The following is a 6000-nucleotide window of genomic DNA, read 5'->3' as shown; positions in this document are numbered from 1 at the left end:
TAAGTCTGTTTTGGATTCTTTTGGCATCTTCCTTGTTGCACTCAAAGCGTGGAGGAAAGAGGGGTGTAAATCAGAGTGAAGCTGCGGGGAGGATTGGAACACCTGTCTCGTACCCCTTGTGCTGGACTGACCTCTTCCTTTCGCTGTTCTCCATGGTTCTCCATACGTGAGTGGATGTATGCACTTATGGGGCATTGCCTTTTGTCCGTAACAGGTGGCTCCTTGGTCTGCTGGCCTTCTCCACACGTCTACTTTGACATTTCCCCTGGGATCTCTGTGCTAGGAAATCTGAGGTATCTGAGACACAAATGACACAGAGAAGATTATGGATGAAAAGAGAAGATTATGGATGAAAAGAAAGGAAGGCTAGCCAAAGGGCCGAATTTTACCTGGCTTTTCTGATTTGCTTCCCAGTTTAGGAATAGTGCAGACATGCTCTGTACTCGAGGAGGGGAGAAGCAGAGGGTCTTTATGGGGGTTCTTTCCCCTCCTTCCTTCCCTCTCCCCTTCTGGTAATGTCCAGAAAATGCTGTGACTGAAGATGAAGTTTCCTAATCAGCTTTCAGTCTGTATTTTTGTGAAGTGGATTATAGGCAACTCTTTGCCTTTTATTTTTTTATTTAAAAAATTTTTTTTAACACTTTATTAATTTTTGAGAGACAGAGAGACAGTGTGATCAGGGGAGGGTCAGAGAGAGAGGGAGACACAGAATCCGAAGTGGGCTCTAGGCTCTGAGCTGTCAGCACAGAGCCCGATGCAGGGCTTGAACCCATGAACCATGAGATCATGACCTGAGCCTAAGTTGGACACTTAACCGACTGAGGCACCCAGGCACCCCGACTCTTTGCCTTTTAGACTCTGCTGTCCTTGAATTCTGGTTGTGAACTGGTGAACTGGTAGAGGGTGGAGAGACAGTGACATTTCAGATGTTGACAGGGCCTTGATCAGAATCCACTGGAAACTGTTTCTTCCTGTTGGAGTCAGTATCTCAAGGGTGGGTTATAGTAGTGGTTGGGATGGGCCAATGGTCTGCACATCTTGGGACAAAGATGAGATCTGGGAGAAAATTAGTCATTGTCACCCTGGAAGTTCCAGGTTGGGATGACATGTTTTCATGTTACCTCTTTCTAGCAGTTGCTCTGAGAGTGGCCAGATCCACAGGGCTTGCCTTCCTGGAAGACAGGACCGAGGGCACAGGCAACTCATTGCCATGCCCTTGCCCGTATCAGGGAGGGCCCAGAGGTCAGTTACGAATGTCGAGGGCCATGAAGACCTACCAGCCAACCCGGGTAGGAACAAGAACTTTTGTCAGTCTAGATGGCTAAGCTGGCCATGACTAACACAACTGAGAAAGCGATACTTGGAAAAATACCAGGGAGGTGCTCCTGGACTGGGGCTGGCTCTCTCTTGGCGCTTATGTCCATAGGCTGCTGGATGCCCATGTTGCCAGAAGTTCTGGGCCGAGCCAGGAATCCAACTAGGCACCCAATTCCCAGGTTGGCAGTGGGAATCACCAGGTGAGATCGGGGGACTCCGTGGGCTTGAGGTCTGAATAGGAGGAATGAGGGACTCCATAGTTACAGGGCTCAGGCAGCTTGTAGAAAGAGGTGGGTCAGGGGCAAAGGAAGGATTGGGCGAAGAGAAGGGGGCAAGTCAGAAAAGATGGTGGTGGGTGGATGGGGAGAGCAAGAAACAGACAAGGGAAGAAAAAGAACAAAGGGACAGGCAGGGAAGAAGGCAATCGACATTGGGAGCTAGGAAGAGTTAAGAGGTAGAAACAGGTGTTAGCTGTCCTGGGTGTCCAGTGAGTGAGGTAGGCAAACAGCCAAGAGAGGTGGGGGTGGGGCAGGCAGAGTTGAATCCGGGAGAACAGGAATTGGAGCAGGTGGAGGGAAGTGACGCAGGGAAACGAGGCAGCTTCTTCATGGTTCCCAACTGAGAAATGGAAGGCTAGACTGCTTGAGTCCAACACTGTATCCTTCCCCTGTTCCACTCTCCTGTGACCCAGACTTCCATCGCAACCAAGATCGACACCGAGTTCCAAGATCACGACCAATGTCCAAGAGCTAACTGCCTGTGTTTTCTTCTAGCAGATTTATGGCTAAAGGAAGACCACTGGCCACAATTGGGCATCTTTCCCACTTTCATGGCAAAGGAAAAGAGAAAGAACCTTAGGTACGTCTGGTCAGAACTTTCCAATGTGGATTTACTGTTGGTCTCTGTGGGATTTTAGGGTGTGGAAGATGGATTTCATCGCCTGTCCCAGACACACAGGCAGTAACTTCCATTTTGTCCCATCTATATACCAAGTCAGGGCCAAAGTCCACCCAACGCTGCCCATCCCAGAGTGCCGAGTGGCCTGATTCAGTTCTCTTACCCCTTGCTCATTGCTTTGTGTGCTTCTGCAGGGGGCTGCTGCTCTCTGTACGCTCTCTCTGGGCCTTCCCTGGCTGTCCAAAAGCAGTGCCCTCAGCTGAACTCTCTTAGGCTGATGTGCTCAGTGTCAGGACAACCTCACATGCCAATGTTACTGACCGTCCCTCAGTGCCCAGAGCTGCTGTCTCCTTGAGCCAGTCTCTTCAGACCCTTGTCTTCTCTTCTAGGCCTGTCCATCACCCTTGAGAAGACCTGCCCCACACTGACCAGCACCTAGCACCTCCCTCTCTTCACCTAATCTGTGCAGCACCACCTGGTCCTGACTTTCCCTGGACGCCGCTGTCCCCAGGCAGCCCTCTCGGGCTGCTTCCCTGCTTTTGGCCTGGGTTCATCCCGGGGGGAGGCAGGGTTGCTGTCTTCCTCACGCCTTGCTGCTGCCTCCAGATCCATCCGTCTTTTCCTCCCTTATTTACGTGACCAAGAGCTGAGAGCTAATAGCTGCTAAGGCTCGCGTTTATTAAGTACCCAAGGGCCAGGCACTCTGCTATGGACCATGGATGATGGCATCTCAGCCTCACCACTACCTCCATGAGGTAGTATAGTTTTTAATCCCTGTTTAGGGGTCACAGAGGCTCAGGTTCGTTACTCACCTCAGGCCACACAGCTAATTCCATGGGAAAGCCCGGATTCCAGTCTGGTAGTTTGGCTCCAGGGCCTACACCCTTGGCCATGTTCCACCATTAGGTCCTTTGAAAGCCTGCTCCTGTGGTGCTCCCGCAGTTCACCTGTATCGTCCCGTAGCCCCTCCCTGCCTGCGTCAGCCCCCCAACCCCTGGATGTGCCCTTGCAACCGCCGAAGTCCTCCTCCCCTGGCCAGCAGTCTTCCTTGTCCTCACACTCGGGGGCTCAGACAACCTCAGGAGGGCCATGCAGTCTTTGACCACTCCAGCATGGCAGCTCAACCACATTTGTCCTTGAGCCCACCATCTCTGATATCCTTAATGCAACTAGTCCAGCCGCTGATCTCTCGCCTGAGCTCAAATTTGCATAACTAGTTACTTGGCGTCTCCTCTGGCACTCAGCAGGTCCACACCAATTTCCCCAAGCTTGCTCCTAGCCCCTAGCCCTCCAACCTATTCCTTCTCATCCCACTAAAGAGTAGCATCACCCATCCAGTTGCCCGAGCATTACTTCTGACTCTTCTCCCTCCCTTGCCTCTATATCCAGTTGTTGAATCATGTGGAATAAATCTCCAAAAGACATCTTGAATCCAACCATTGCTGTCCATTCCCATGGCTACTGCCTTCATCCTGGCTGTCATCACCCCACTGGTCAACTGCAGTCACCTCCTACTAGCATCCCTGTTTCTGCTTTTTGGTCTTCTTCAACCCAAGCTCCCAGAGTTGCATGTTATTTTCTTACAACATAAATCAGGTCATGTCACTTGGCTTCCCACGCCAGGTGCATGATTTGCACTTGCTTTCTGTCACACACTGTTCCCCTCCTTTAACACTTAAGCCACAGTGGCCTCCCTTCTGTTCCCCAGCAGGTGAGCTCTTCCCAGTGTTGACACGTGCAGTTCCCACTTCAGGGATCCCTCCTCCCTGCACTCATCACCTGGCTGATGCCCACTCATCTTTCAGGTCTCAATTTGTTTGAGATTTTTCTTGCTTCCTGAAGTGGCCCTGAATTGCTATAAAGCTTAGAACTGCTTTTGCTGCATCCCAAAGATTTTGGACCATTGTGTTTTCATTTTTCTTCATGTAATTTTTCTAAATATTTATTTTTGAGAGGGGTAGAGAGAGAAGGAGTCACAGAATCTGAAGCAGGCTTCAGGCTCTGAGCTGTCAGCATAGAGCCCAATGTGGGGCTTGAACCCATGAACAGTGAGATCATGACCTGAGCCGAAGTTGGACGCTTAACCAACTGAGCCACCCAGACGCCCCTCTCCATGTAATTTTTGATTCCTTCTTTGAGTCCTTAGTTGACCCATTCATTATTTCATAGCAGCCTCCATGTATTTGTGTAGTTTCTAGAGTTTCCTTGTGGTCCATTTCTAGTTTCATAGCATTGTGGTTGGAAACAATGCATGGTATGACCTCAGTCTTTTTGAATTTTTGAGACTTGTATGTGTTCTATTCTGGAGAATGTTTCATGTGCACTTGAAAAGAATGTTTATTCTGCTATTTTAAGTGGAATGTTCTGAATATATCTGTTAGATCCACCTGGCCCAATGTGTCATTCAAAGCCACTGTTTCCTTGTTGATTTTCTATTTGGATGATCTGTCTATTGATGTAACTGAGGTATGAACAAGTCCCCTACTATTATTGTATTATTATCGATTACTGCTTTTATGTTTGTTATTAATTGCTTTATGTATGTGGGTGCTTTCATGTTGGGTATATAAATATTTACCATTGTTTTACATTCTTGTTGGATTGTCCCCTTCATGATTATTTAGTGTCCTTCTTTGTCTCTTGTTACAGTTTTTGTTTTAAAGTCTATTTTGTCAGATGTAAGTATTGCTATCCTGGCTTTCTTTTCACTTCTATTTGTATGATAAATACTCTTCCATCCCTTCACGTTCCATATTCATGTGTCTTTAGATCTGTAATGAGTCTCTTGTAGGCAGCATATAGATGGGTCTTGGTTTTTATCCATTCTGTCACCCTATGTCTTTTAATTAGAGTGTTTAGTCCATTTACATTTAAAGTAATTGTGTATAGGTATGCACTTATTGCCATTTTGTTTCTTGTTTTATGGTTGGTTTTTTAAAATTTTTTTATGTTTTTTAATTTATTTTTGAGAGACAGAGAGAGACAGTATGAGCAGGGGAGAGTCAGAGAGAGAGGGAGACACAGAATCTGAAGCAGGCTCCAGACCCTGAGCTAGCTGTCAGCACAGAGCCTGATGCGGGGCTTGAACCCACGAACCATGAGATCATGACCTGAGCTGAAGCTGGACACTTAACTCACTGAGCCACCCAGGCACCCCATGGTTGTTTTTATAGTTCTCTGTTTCTTCTTGCTCTCTTCTCTCACGGTTTGCTGGCTTTCTTTAGTGATATAGTTGGGTTTCCTCCTCTTTATTTTTTGCATATCTACTACTGGTTTTGATTTGTGGTTACCATTAGGGGTTGTATATAATACCTTACGCATACAGTAGTCTATATTACATGGATGGTTACTTAAGTTTGAACCCGTTCTTTACTCCTTTCCTGCCTGTGTTTTAGGTATGTAGTGTCATGCTTTACATCCTTTTTTGTGTGCCTCCCTAGACTGGTTTTTATAGATATATTTAATTTTACTGCTTTTGTGCTTCCTACTTTTCTTACTCCTAATTATGGTTTTTCCTTTCCACTCGGAGTCCCCTTTACCATTTCTTGTAGGGCTGTTTTAGTTTAGTGATCATGAGCTCCTTTAACTTTTGTTTTTTCTGGGTAACTATCTATCATTTTTTTCATGTTTATTTATTTTGAGACAGATGGAGAGAGAGGGAGGGAGGGAGGGGGGGAGAAAGAGAGAGAAGGAGAGAGTGAATATGCACACATTTGAGTGGGAGGGGGCAGAGAAAGCGAGGCAGAGAGAGAATCCCAAGCAGGCTCTGCAGTGTAAGTGCAGAGT

This window comes from Suricata suricatta, chromosome 8 (genome assembly GCF_006229205.1).
Source record: "Suricata suricatta isolate VVHF042 chromosome 8, meerkat_22Aug2017_6uvM2_HiC, whole genome shotgun sequence".
Taxonomy (NCBI): domain Eukaryota; kingdom Metazoa; phylum Chordata; class Mammalia; order Carnivora; family Herpestidae; genus Suricata; species Suricata suricatta.
The sequence above is the reverse complement of the archived record's forward strand: the minus strand, read 5'-3'. Positions refer to the sequence as shown.